General features: G+C 45.7%; 1 protein-coding gene and 1 long non-coding RNA gene across 5 annotated transcripts in view; one reads left to right on the top strand and one right to left on the bottom strand.

Moving 5' to 3' along the window:
• LOC114214645 (uncharacterized) overlaps window positions 1–2,343 on the top strand; it is a 63,500-nt gene extending 61,157 nt beyond the window's left edge. The window contains exon 3 of one of the 2 annotated variants that reach the window (XR_015769197.1): window positions 2,263–2,343. This is a non-coding gene — a long non-coding RNA (uncharacterized LOC114214645). The remainder of the gene's footprint in view (window positions 1–2,262) is intronic. The other variant, XR_003610464.2, reaches the window with a different exon arrangement.
• Window positions 1–13,928, bottom strand: part of FHIT (fragile histidine triad diadenosine triphosphatase) — a 1,452,058-nt gene that overhangs the window by 38,156 nt on the left and 1,399,974 nt on the right. The window lies entirely within an intron of this gene.

Here is a 13,928-nt window from a genome sequence, read left to right as displayed (position 1 = left end):
CGCACATTGGGGGCAACAACCAGGAAACTGATTGCTATTTGGGTAGGAAACACAAGATGTTGAAAAAAGCCATTAATTTCCAAGCTATTTTGCTCCTCTCCCTCTTTAATGTTTGATTTTGGCAATAATGGTCTAGTTCGTTGACATTAGATTGAAGCCTAGTAGCAAGTTATCAGTCCAAGATCTGTGAGTGTTCCTACATGGTTACTCAGACTTGTGTCTACCAGATGCCAAAATTTAAAAATTCAAAAATACTAAATATCTGGCATTCCAGAAGCAAAACAAAAACAAAAAACAAAACCCCTGCTGATTGACTGACTGCTCTTTCACTTTGCAAGTAGTTATTTGGGGCTTGGGTAGAGAGAGGACTCATCTACTTATAAAGGGAGTCAGATTCAGGACTTAATCCTCCAGCCAAATGACAACTAAATCACAAGGAACAAATGTTGTTCTGTGGAAAATGGACCCCTGGACAAAGGAAAGATGCTCTTGGTCCAATACCAGGGACCTTCTGCTCTAGGGAAGAGAAAACATCAAAGGAAGGGAGCCCAAGGACAATGATGGCATAATCACATTGTTGTTATTAATGGATTTTTACTGAGCATGTGCTAAGTGCCAGGTACCAAGTGTTGGTACAGAGACAATTGCGTTTATCCCTTATTGAATAGCCCTGGCGCTGTCTTCTCCATTTTCAGGTTAAGAAGTTAAGATCAGCAATGTGACCTTATAGCTCACAGGTGGCTGGGACTCCAGGGCCCACTCCCTAAAGCTGCATGCCCTCTCTCATAGAACAGCATCCACGTCTGCTAAACAATGGGGACTCAGTTCAGGTGTCTAAATTAAAGCACTTCTGCATGGGGCGCCTGGGTGGCTCAGTCCTTAAGTGTCTGCCTTCGGCTCAGGTCATGATCCCAGGGTCCTGGGATCGAGCCCCATGTCGGGCACCCCGCTCAGCGGGAAGCCTGCTTCTCCCTCTCCCGCTCCCCCTGCTTGTGTTCCTGCTCTCGCTGTGTCTCTCTCTGTCAAATAAATAAATAAAATCTTTAAAAAAAAAAAATAAAGCACTTCTGCATGCAGAATCTCATTGGATCAACTTTGGGGTAGGTAGAGGCATAATATTGTCCCCATTTTACAGAATAGGAAACAAAAACCCAGGGAGATTGAGCTGTGGGTTTCTTTTCTGTAGTCTTAGACTGAAAGCCTTGGCATGTTTCTCTACGAAAAAGGAGCCTCGATGAAATCTAATAGGAGTGGCCTGAATCTAGATTTTGAAGCAGAACAACACAGTGGGAGAACCAGATATTAGGGCCTCTCTTACTTAAAAAGTATAAATTAAATTCTAGGTAGTGGCCCAGGGCAGTCTCTGAACCCTTGCTATCAAATGCTCTCGTCCTGAGTTATTGGCCTTTGACATGGCTTTCTTGGAATGATAGGCCCTTATTTACCTTGTCACTCCCTCTCTCAACCCTCTGCAGCCTCTGTGCCTCCCCTGTTTAAGCAGGAGTGGCTCTTTCAACAACCTGCCTTGTTTTACCACCAGCACATACTATTCTCTGCAAGGAAGACCTTCCTGCCCCTGCTCTCCCAAGGCTGGACCAGGTGGCCCCTTGATGTGTTCCGTTTCAGGACATGTACTGTGTTGTAAATATCTTACCCACTAAATTATAGGTCCTATGAGGGCAAAACCATGTCTATTAGCAATATTCAATCTTCCCTAAACCTTCAAAAGAATGTCATATGGTTCAATCTAACACCTTAGTGAAGACCTTACAAAACCAGAGCTAAGGCACACAATAGGTGTTCACTAAATACTTTTTGCTCAAATCAACGAACCATAACAGATACTCAGGAGGGTGACACAGATATTGCCATCCTCAGTCCTCAAAGAAGGGTTTGATGATGTTCTCCCAACCAAATATTATAATACTAATGCAGGAAGAGAGACACACTGTAAAAATGATACAGAACAAAAAAGATTTCTCGGTAGCCCTCATCAATCTGAAATTTAACCATATTTACTTAATCAAAAAAATTTTGTGATACAGTAAACTTAGGGTGAACCTGAGTAGACAGCCAAATGTTGGGGGTCCTTAGTCTTTGCTCATGGATCCCCAGTGGCATCATCTTCCCTCTTTCAAAAATAAGGAGAGAAAGCCAAAGAGCAAACAGAAGGGCAAATGAAAGGTATGTTCATGCCTGCACAGAGGGCAGCATCGTACCCTTCTCTGTGACCTATAATGAATGACAATTTCCCTGTTTCAGAGCCTGGAAAATCACCAAGGAAGCGGACCTCTGTTGTCTGACACCTAATCATCCTTTGAAGGAGAAGCTTGAGAGAAATGGAAAGAACACAGTAGAGAAGAGGCTGTGGTCTGGAGTATGCTCTGGGTGGTCAGCGAGTACCCGTGGCCACATCCCCTTCCAGAGCCAGCCCTGTGGTGACAGCCACCCGTTTCCCAATGGGTGAGGGGAACATCTTGAAGAAGACTTGGCATGATGCCTATCGGTTTCTACAATGTTCCTTCTCATTGTGGGCATCCTTCTACGTGGCTTCTTAATTGTACATGTGCACACGCTGTGTCAAATGGAGTTTCCATCACCTCTGCTTGCTGAGTATTACATTTTTAATCAGTATATATAATTACTTACCACAAGCTGCCAGGCCAGATTTTCTGAGCATTAGTCTAATTAACTTAAGCTTGATAATTATGTTTCAGATACCATAGCAGTACACACGGAATTTGCAGATTATGCTGCCAGCTTATTTGATTCCAATAACATGTTTTCTCAGACAGAGGGTTAGTTTTGATTTTTTTTAAATGGCCATCTGATAATTATTTAGGTTTCAAAGTTTTCCCTCAAACAAAATCATTGTGCTATTTAAGACAAGCTTCTCAAATAATTAATGCAGAATGGACTGAAATAGGTTTCTGTGTATTTTTACACACACAAATCTGTTTTATTAATATAAGCTCAGGCTGAGGAAATATTCAAGTATAAAGTGTTCTGATGGTCAAATGGCAGAACCTTCCATGTTTCAACTGGTGTGTGCTTTGCCTTTTCCCTTTACATTTACTTGCCCTCTAGTTGATGAAAAATGAGAGAAAGGGAGAGGCAAAAGAAACTGAAAACCTCCAAGACTTGTAGGTGAGAAATTAGGGCATGCTAAATTCCCTTAAGAATAATAAGCAATGTACTGAGGGCTTGTTATGTGCCAGGCACTAAGTTAAACCCTTTTTGTAGATTATTTCATCTAATCATCTGTAAACCCTGTGGTAGGTATGTGTTACAGATTGAGTTGTATCCCTCTTTTCCCTCCAAGATATGTTCAGTCGCTAACCGCCAGCACCTCAGAATGTAACCTTGGGTCTTTACAGAGGGAATCAAGTTGAAATAAAATCATTAGAGTAGGCACTCAGGCAGTAAGACTGGTGTCCTTATACAGTGGGGAGGTTTGGACACAGCCATGCACACAGAAAGAATGCCATGTGAACATGAAGGCAGAGACTGGGATGATGGGTCTACAAGTCAGGAAATGCCAGCAAACCCCCACAAGCCAGGACAGGGTCATGAAACAAATTCTCCCTCAGGGTCCTCAGAAGGGACCGACCCTGCTGACACGTCGATTTCAGACCTCCAGCCTCCAGAATTGTGAGAAAACACAGTTGCTTAACTGGGTTTAGGCCACCCACTTTGTGTTGCTTTGCTACCGCAGCCCTGGCAAATGAATATAGTATGCACGACCCTACTCCCCATCTTACAGATGCCAAGGCTCAGAAAAGCTACGTGGTATGTCCAAGGCCACAGCTGTCACATGGCAGGGATGGAGTACACAATGGGGCCTTTCTGACTCCCAAGCTCATGCCCTTGACCTTACCCACACCCCAGCCATGAGCTACTGCCTAGGAGTGGGGAGAGAAGCAATGTGACACATCCTGGAAGTGGCTGATGTGCTGTGATCATTTTACTGCTTCTTCATTAAGAGTAAGACTGAAGTGGCACACGTTTCCAAGTTTATAGACAGCTGCTTTCATTTAAAACAAAAAATGCACGCTGGAAATTCCCACTTCCTAGCTTCTGAGGGCAACGAAACAGAATGTACCTTTCCTCATAGGGACAGCGAAAGCACAAGTTTGTGCTCTTCTCACTTCGAGCATGAGAGAATAATAGGCCAAAAGATCATTGCCAATTATGTAAGGCATAAGGGGAAACAACAAATTGAACAACTCTATTCAATCCACAGAACCAGAGAGGAAAGGACGGGTAGGTTTTCCCAAGATGTTGGAATGGATGGAAAGAGCAAGAGTTAACAAGCCTGCTCCATAAAGGCCACAGACGTGGAATAAGAATAATTCTTGGTAAAAGATGCAACCTTGGTCCAGGACAGAAAGCAGAGGAATGTGAAGGAAAAGAGAAAAAGACACTTCTCTAAGAATATCTACTGGAGGGGCACCTGGGCGGCTTAGTCAGTTAAGCTGCTGCCTTCGGCTCAGGTCATGATCCCAGGGTTCTGGGTTCGAGCCCTGATCGGGCTCCTTGCTCAGTGGGGAGCTTGCTTCTCCCCTGCCGGGCTCTCCCCCTGCTTGTGCTTGCTCTCTCCCTCCCTCTCTCTCTCTCTCTGTCAAATAAATAAATAAAATCTTAAAAAAAAAAAGTCTAGTGGAATGATCAACAGAAAGCTTGACACCAGGCAAAGGTAGGAAGCCTCACATGCACTATGAGGGCCAGTGACATCTGGTGTGTGTAAGAGAGTAAAACCATCCAAATCCCCCCAGGAATTTGTGAACTAGAAGCTGTCACCCCCATATGACCAGAAATAGGAGCTCTGAGCAGTGAAATAGCTTAGGGTTAACCAGCAAATCACTGGTAATGCCTACACAGAAGAACGATGCAAAGGGCTGTATGAGAGACACTGAGGCAGTCTTTAGTAGTACTGCCTTTCTCCTTCTAGACCAGTAGTGTTAAGTATCTATCAGTATGTGTACAAGCTTACACTCAAAATATGGGCTACTCGTTACTGAGAATTTTCACAAATTACATCTAAGTTCCTCCAGAAGAGGGTTCTTAACATTTTGGGCCATGTCAGACCCTTGAGGATCTGATCAAAGCTATGACTCCTTTCCCTAGAAAAAAACATGTGCGTACAAACACATACTCTTTACATGAAACTTCCCTGGGGGCGGTGGGGGGCGGATCGTGGGTCTCAGTTAAAAACCCACAAAGGATACTTATATCTCCAAGGACCCCAGCAATGTCATGATGTAACAAAAACATGTAGCATGCCATTGCACACCTCGATGGGGAAAATTCTTCTCCTCCATCCCTGGCTCATATTTCTGTAATGCATTTGTTTCCCTCACTGCTGGGGAGCTCTACTGTGTTTTGTTCACCTTTCTTCACATGGTACATCAGTGCCTCCTGAGCCAGTAAGTATAAAGTCAATGTTAAGTGAATTTTTAGAAGGCCTCAAATTGAGGTCTAGCACTCCCTCCGAGCCCCAGTGCTTCCCCTCCTTGAATCTCACTTTCATCACCTACACTATTAAATGGAGATCCTACCACTAGTAGCCCTGCTTTTTCTGAAAGATTTTGGAAGGAACATGTGCAATAATACAAGTGAAAGCAATTTCTGATAGTAACAGTGAGCGCCTATTGCTTACAGACCCTGTTTCATGCACTTTACCTGTCTTCATTAATCCTCACAACTATCCCAGTAGGGTGGCACTACATATGCCCAATGAACGCAGGAGGAAGCAGAGCCCAGAGAGATCTGGGAACTGGCATAAGCAGGCACAGGGCTGGGATGCTAACACAGGCAGCTGGGCCCGCACCAGCCCTCCGGACCACTGTGCGTCATGTCTCTCTCCAGACTAGGCAATGCCATACACGTGTCTGAAGCTGTTACCACAATAAGGCGAGATGGTCCTCTATTAACATAGCAGAGCTGGGGTGGGTGGATTTCGGGAGGCTCGACAGACCACCAGAAGAGCTCAGTGTTAGGACCACGACCAGTTGGCATATCACACCACATTAACAGACCTGAGCTCCGCTGGTAGAGCCAGCCTGAGCTGGGAGGTTGCTCTTCTGTGAGAGAAAAGCCCCTGCCCTTTCCTCTTAGGCTCCCCCCAGCACTCAGAACAGTGATTTCAGGCAGCAGCCTCATGTTGGACCCTGGGGTTGGAGACCAGGGAGTGGAGAGCCGAGGCCCCTTCTAAAATCTGTCAGATTCACATGGACTGACTGTGCCGACCCCCGTGAACACACCTGCAGGCCACTCAGCTTGTGACTCAGCTGCTGTGCCCTCTGAGCACATGCCACACCACGCAAAGTCCTTGCTTTCCTATCTCAGACAAGGAAAGTCAATGTCTGACTTCCCTCCTCTGATCTTTAGTCAGAGACGTATCACCTGGAAAGTTCCCAAGGAGTGCACGCCCAGATCAACTTTGGATGTATTTCCAAATATTCTGCAAAGCCCAATCTTCACTGTCAAGCAATCAAATGGCCACAGCTGATGTAAAGGCTGGGGACAGAGCAGTGGCCAAGCCCCAAGCCTGCCCTCTAACCCTGGTGGGCCACCCAGAAAACAGCCAGAGCAGCGGCCAACCCTAAGCCTGCCCTCTAACCCTTGGCAGTGGCCAAGCCCCATGCCTGCCCTCTCGATGCTCAGTGCCTGCATGCCTTAGTGTACTTAATCTAAAACATCTAGAACATGAGTAGAGCATCTTCCCCCAGCGTTCTTCTCTGTCCTGCTCATCCTCTGGGTTTCAACATGAATGTAATCTCGTTAAAGAGCTTTGGGGGCCTCCCGTGTATCACCTGCCCCCTCAGGTCCATCTCAGTGTGTTTCCTTCAGATGGTGGCAATCTGCAGCCTTCCTACCCCAAGAATGGACTGCTGACCAATATCACTGGGGGCTCTTATAAAAACAGAATCTTAGGCTCCAGCCTGGATGAGTCTTCAGCACTTTACTGCTACTTGTCCAGCACAGTAGCCACTAGCCCCAGGTGGCACTTGAAACATGGCTAGTCTGAGCTGAGATCCATTACACATGTAAAATACATACCAGCTTTAGAAGACTTAGTGCAGGGCTCCTGGGTGGCTCAGTTCGTTAGGCTTCTGCCTTCTGCTCACGTCATGATCCCAGGGTCCTGGGACTGAGCGCCACATCGGGCTCCCTGCTCCACGGGGAGCCTGCTTCTCCCTCCCCCTCTGCCCTTCCCCCTGCTTGTGCTCTCTCTCTCTCTCTCTCGCTCTCGCTCTCTCACTTTCAAATAAATAAGTAAAATCTTTTAAAAAAGTGCAAAAAAGAATCTGAATCATCTCAGTAATTATTTTATACTGGCTACCTGTGGAAATAATATTTTGTATACTGCAGGTTAAATATATTAAAATGTTTTCTTTTTTTTTAAAACAAGACTACTCTAAGGTTTTATACTATATGTGTAGCTCACATTGTATTTATGTTGTACGGGGCTGCTTTAGAATGTGAGCAGCTCGTCGAGGATGATGATCAAGATCCGGTGTCGGCGAACTAGAGTGGATGGGTCGAATCAGGCCCCTGGGCTTCCCGGTACATGCACTTCCATCGGGGCACAGCTGCTCTTACTCCTCATGCAACATCTGTGACAACTCCCGTGCTCCAAGGGCAGAACCGGGTAGGAGCAACAAAACCCGGCTGGCTGGCAGAGCCTAAAACATTTACTACCTGGCGCTTGACAGGAAAAGTTTGTGGACCGTCATCAAGAGCACCGGCTCCAGGGGTGGACTGCCTGGCCCCCCCAGATCCAGTCACCACCATCTTCCAGGACCTGAGGTTGGGCGAGATACTTCATGCCTGTGCCTCAGTGTCTGCATCTGAAAAGACGGATGGGAGGACCTATCTTACAGAGCAGTTACAAAGATTTGATCAGTTGATGTATGTGAAATTCTTCAAGGCCTCGTACTGACTAGGTTCTCAGTAAACATTAACCACGTTTGCTATCACTGTGAGCAATGATCAGAGGCGATAATTACACAGTTTGCTTCGTTACCTTCTTTCTTATGTGTCGCCCCACCAGATTAAAAACCCCGGGGGAGCAGGGACAGTTTCTATCTTGATCCCGCTATTTCGCTGAGCACAGTTTCTGGAAGTCCACAATTTCCATAGTGGAAATTCAGTAAATATCAGCTGAATGAAAGAGGCACAGAGGAAAGTACTCTGCCGAAGGCTGCCTGACCAGTGTATTGCCAGGACTTGAACTTGGTTCTTTCTGTTCCCCAACCTCTTACCCTCTCCTGCTACACCAAGTGTGGTCTCTAGACCACCAGTGTCGTTGTCACCTAGGAGCTTGCTAGAAATGCAGACATCCTGGGCCTGTTGAATCAAAAACTGTTTTACCAAGATCCAAGAATGCCCAAGAGATTCATGGGCATCGGTGAGTTTGGGAGGTGCCCCTTTGGGCTGTCATTCCCAGTTAAGACTCTCTGCTGTTCACTCAACGAAGTAATTAATGTAGTATCAATCTTTCCACTGAGCCCTCTGTTTGGGCCCCCTAATACCAGAGCCTATGAGCCTGGGGGCGTTTAGGTTCTGCCATAAATGTCACTGCGCTGTGTCAGGAAGTGCCCTTTCTCCTGCCAGGTTCAAACCACTGCAATGCTGGGATGACCTCTCTGCACAGAAATCTGCTTAACATTCCATGCCGGCCTCTAGTGACCAGGCCACAGGCTCTAGTGGAGGCAGGGGGCCTGAAAATCTACTCCTAAATCACCTCCCTCTGGGTACCTACCTTCAGTGAATTCATTCTCCTCTGCATTTTACACGCCAGTGGCTGCACCACCAAAATAAACAATCCATCCCCACATTTAATAGCTCAGACACCTTCCTTTTGAGTCTACAAATGAAAGCAAACCACTTCCTACTCATATTAAAAAAATAAATAAATAAAATTCTCCCCACACTGACCCTGGTTTTCTTACTTACTGTCTGGCTCCAAGACTGTATGTTCTTCACCTAACTATTTTCTTTAGAAATGGTCCATTATGTGGCACTCCAGAGGATGAGGGTGTTTAAAATTAGCACAAAACCTTACAATGGGTTCCCATTTGTCACAGCAAGAAATTTCAAATTGTGGCCATCAGATGAACATTTTAAATTAGAAAAAGACTGATTAGCATAATTCTTAAGGGTCTGAACTCTAAACCCACAGATGGCCTCTGAGAGGATTGACGAGGCAGAAAGGAGATTAGGATAAATCTAATTAGTTAGGGGTGTTCCCGTTTCCAAGTCAAGTAGTGAGGGATGGAGAAGACGTGACGGATGGACAGATGGATCTAATGAAGCCCCATTAAACTCTTTTTGATTCCCACTCACAGTGAGAGAACACATTACCCCATTAATGGTTCTGGGAGCTAACGCAGCCCAAGTTTGGCACTGTGACCTCGGAAAATGAATCTGAATTGCCTGCCCGGCTCTCTGCGCATATCTACAGGATGTAAATGAGCCTGAAAACTCCATGCCTGCTGAGGCGCCATCCCTGCGCATGGGCTGGAAGCCCCCCACGCCCCACCCCGCTCAGGGAGCCCGCCTGTCTCCTGGCTGCTTTCTCAAGGCCCTCAGGCTGGAGTCCCGCAACGTTTCCGCTCCTTCTGTTCTACAACTTGGACCTGTCCTAGGAAATGTGCTGTGGTTTGCCTAAGTCCCCGATGCTCCATGCTGACACAGATGACTATTGTTCTCTTCACTGGGGCTGATGGCTACACATTAGGGACGGGAGGGCAGGGCTAAAGGCAGGGGGCCCTGTCCTTGAGGAGCTCATGCCTCAGTCACAGAGAGGTGAGAATATAACAGCACATTTCACAGGCTAGGTGCCAAATGAGGGTATGACGGGCTCCGACAGCTCAGAGAACAAGGCGGAAACGGTGGTGGGCTCTCAGGGCAAAGTCAAGGAAAGAGAGGCCCATCTCTCCCACTGGATGACCACAGTCACCTCCTGCATGTCCCCTTTGCTTCTACGCTTGAGCCTCTACAGTCCAGCATCCCTGAGAAGTCAGTCAGATCATATGAGTCTCTCCAGTAATAATCAGAGCTGACACTTACTGAGCAATTAATGTATGCACTGATCTAAGCACATTTCATATAGTATTTCATTTAATATTCGAAACAGCCCGGGGTGGTAGGTCCTAGTATCATCCCTATATTACAGATGAGAAAAGAGTGACACAAAGAGGTTACCTGGCCCAACAAGTAGCAGAAATGATAGACAATTTCAGGCATCCTTCCTCTAGAGCTCAGATTCTAAAGCCCTGTAATGGGCATTCTTTGGCTCCTGTCCTCCCATCACACTTGGAATAAAATCCAAGCCCCCCTCTGACCTCATCTTCCTCTCATCTGTCCCATGCTCACTGTGCTCCAGCCACGCTTTCCAAGTACTCCAAGTGTGGTCCACACCAGGCCCTTTGCATTTGTAGCACCCTCTGTCTGAATAGTTTTCCCACTTTCTCATACCCAACCTGGAAACATCTACCTGACTGTGGTTCTCATCTCCCTCTCATTCAGGGTCATGGCTTTAAACATCATCCCCATGGCTCCCAAATTTGTTTCTAACCTGGTACTCTCTAATGAGCTCCAACCCTGTATTAAACAGGTTCCCTGACGACTGTTCTTGCATGTGCAGCAAAAACCTCAGGAGAACACCTGACTGATAGCTTCCCCATCCTATGTCAGTCTTTCCAGTAAATACCACTAATCATCCAACTGGTTACTCAAGCCAAATATTAGGAATTCTTAGTCTCTGAGCTCTCATAGTCCACTCCATCAACAAAATCGACCTGTTGGATTTCGAAGTCATACTGCCAAAGTTGGCCCACTTCTCTTCATCTCCACTGTACCATGATTTATCATAAACCACTGTGATAACCTCCTAATTGGTCCCCTTGCTTGCACCTTCACCTTCTTTCAACCTGGCCAGAGGGATCCTTGGACAACTTAGATCATGGCATTTCCTTCTTAAGACCCTACACCTCTAATCTCATACTAGGCCTACAAGACCTCCAGGCCACTTCCTGCCTCTGTAACCACAGCTCCTTCTGCCTGTTCACCAATGTTCCAGGCCCACCGGCCTCCTTCCTATTTCCTGAGCATGCCACGCTCATCTTAGACCCATGGCTTTTGCCATCACTATTTACTCTGCTTAGAAAACTCTCTGTTCCTAGGTTTCCCCAGACTTGCCTCTTACCCTTTCGTTATCAGCTGAAATGTTCTCTCCTTGGCAAAGACCCTTCTGATACCTCTATCCAAAGTAACTTGCTCCAGCACAGATACCTTCATCATAGTACCCTATTTTATTTCCTCTTGCTATCTGGGATGATGCATATTTATGTGTTTACTTGTTTTTGTCTGTCTTTCCCACAGGAGTAATCTTTTTGAAGACCTGGGTGTGATCTGGCTTGTTCACCACAGTATCCCCCAGTGTCCAGAACTTTACGGGGGCATCAAGAGTATTTGTTTAATAAAGAATTCCATGTGGCTATAAGCTAACAAAATGCAAATGGCAGCGGTAAGACTGAAGACAGATGATGCTGATGAGACTCCTACAGTCAGTGGGGATGGAGGGCAGATAAAGAACCAATGTGAAGGGAACTTCTAGGGAGTGGGAGGGAGTTTAACACCTTTCCTTTGTTGAGTGACTGTTACCCATGAGACCCTGAGGCTACACACGTGAACAGACTGCCATGGTCTGTCCTCACAGTGTTGTGTTGTAGCATATTGTTTAAATACTCCGTCCCCATTTTAGGATAGGGCAGGGGGAAGCAATTTTTTTTTTTTTTTAATGTAAAGGGCCAGATAGTAAATATTTTAGGCTCTGCGGTCTACAATTCGTAGACAATTCATAGAGTATGTGACAAAAATTCATGAAGTGAAGCCACCATACACACTCTCTGTGCCTTCCTCCTGTAACTAAAGACTTGTGTCAGAAATACTCAACTCTGCTGTTGTAGTGCAAAAGCAGCTACAGACAACACAAAATCATGGCTATGTTCAAATAAAACTTTGCTTACAAAAGCAAGCAGCGGGTCTGATTTAGCACATGGGCTAAAATTTAATAAACTCTGGGACTTTGGGGTTCTTTAGGCCTATAACACAGCAAAGTAGGCTTTGGAATAATCAGGGTTTCTTGTAGAAACATCTAGGTTTATTATTTACCTTAAATCCCCTCTGAAGCTCTCAGAAGACACTGCATAGACCTGAGCAGTGGATCCGAAGTTCCTGTTAGTCTTCTGTTTCAGTCCACTAATCAACCAGCTTTTGTAAGAAACCTCACAATTATGTGGAGTTGAATGTACTTAACCTGATGTAGAATAACTGAAAATGGCTAAGGAGAAGGTGGACTTGCCACCCCTGGGACGGGACAGGAGCCCCAGCGTCACACCACTGTTAGAAAGGGGGAGGGTGGGGACTACTGCTTGGCTATACTGACCCAGGTTAAGCTAATAGCTTGGCATCATGATGACTTCAGTCAGGGAGGAGAGCTGTGGCCAAGTTTGCAGGCCTTCATGAGGCATTTGCCATTTAGTTGTTGGCTCATTAGCTTGGACATAAGAAAAGATTTCTAGAAAGAAGATGGCATCGTTGTTTGCTATTCTTGCTCTGGGGTGCTTTTGGAAACAACAGCTGTGATCAGAAAAGTAAATATTGTTAAGGGAAGTGGGATGGTTGTTCTGGACAGAGACCAATAGCCAGGCCCCAAGAAGCTGGAGACAACAGAATCAAACCGTTAGGCACATAAGCCATTTCTGGGCTCTCTCCACAGGTTACCTTTGTGGTGGTCGTCTGCCTGGTTTCCAGGGAGCCTTCAATTAGGCTACTGAGCTGAGCTGATTTATACCTGTGCACTGCATTGGCTCCATTACCATTAACATAAATAAGTCTTTAGTCACAGGAGGAAGGCACAGAGAGTGTGTATGGTGGCTTTATTTCATGAAAATATCCCTTTTTCAGAACACCAGTTTCTTCTGGATAGAAACTAACTAGATTGCCCAAATAACATTAACATTACTAGAGAACAATAGAGAGTCTCGATATACTGAACTGGGGAGAATGGGTTAAGCTTGCTTCAATTCCAAGAAAGTCTCAAGTCAGCGTGCCTCTCCCAAGAGGGCCACCTCCCTAATTCCTTTTCCTCTATCTCTGTTTCAACTAGACCTGGGGTGCACAACAGGGCCTGTGACCCTCAACTCGGCCAGCACAGAACACATCTGTTTAATTGCTTACGGTGCTCCCAGCACTTAGCAGTGTTCAAATAAATACGTGAAGAATAAACAAAGAGAGGGAAACTCCCATCCCATCAGAGTACAAGAATTCTGAAATGCATGGTCACAGGGACACATGGTGCCCATCTCTATAGAAAGAGGAATAAAACTGACTTCCGTGGAAATACTCTTAGGCAACAGACAGGCTGTGCTGTGGCTTTCACCTGCCATGTCACTGAATGTCTTCAGCATCCTTGCAAAGTAGGGATTTTTGACCAATATTTCATAGAAACCTCTTACCACTTTCAGTGGAGATACCATCACTCATACAAATGCTATGGTGGGGATTCACCAAGATAGACTATATATATATATATAAACTCTTTACCCAGCCTAGGATCTGATACAGAAGTGTTTCAGTAGATGACAACTGTAGGGATGATTATTGCTTGTCCTGTTACAGATGAAGAAACAGAGACTGAGTGGGTTACAGGGATCAATCCAAGGTAAAAAATGTGTCACAACTGGGATTTGGGCCCAGTGTGTCCGGTTCTTTCCCTATTTACAGGAAAGCAAAAGGAAAGTATACTGGTTCCATCTTCCTCTGTTCTTTGACTTCTTAGCTTTAGTCCCGGGAGGTTCAGAGCTACTTTAAGATTGTTACAAATTCTATTCCGAGTGCTTCACAGATGATCAGAA

Source organism: Eumetopias jubatus, unplaced genomic scaffold (genome assembly GCF_037043125.1).
Source record: "Eumetopias jubatus isolate StellerSeaLion01/CBP00866 unplaced genomic scaffold, mEumJub1_p1.0 scaffold_1, whole genome shotgun sequence".
NCBI classification, from domain to species: domain Eukaryota; kingdom Metazoa; phylum Chordata; class Mammalia; order Carnivora; family Otariidae; genus Eumetopias; species Eumetopias jubatus.
The sequence above is the reverse complement of the archived record's forward strand: the minus strand, read 5'-3'. Positions and strand labels throughout refer to the sequence as shown.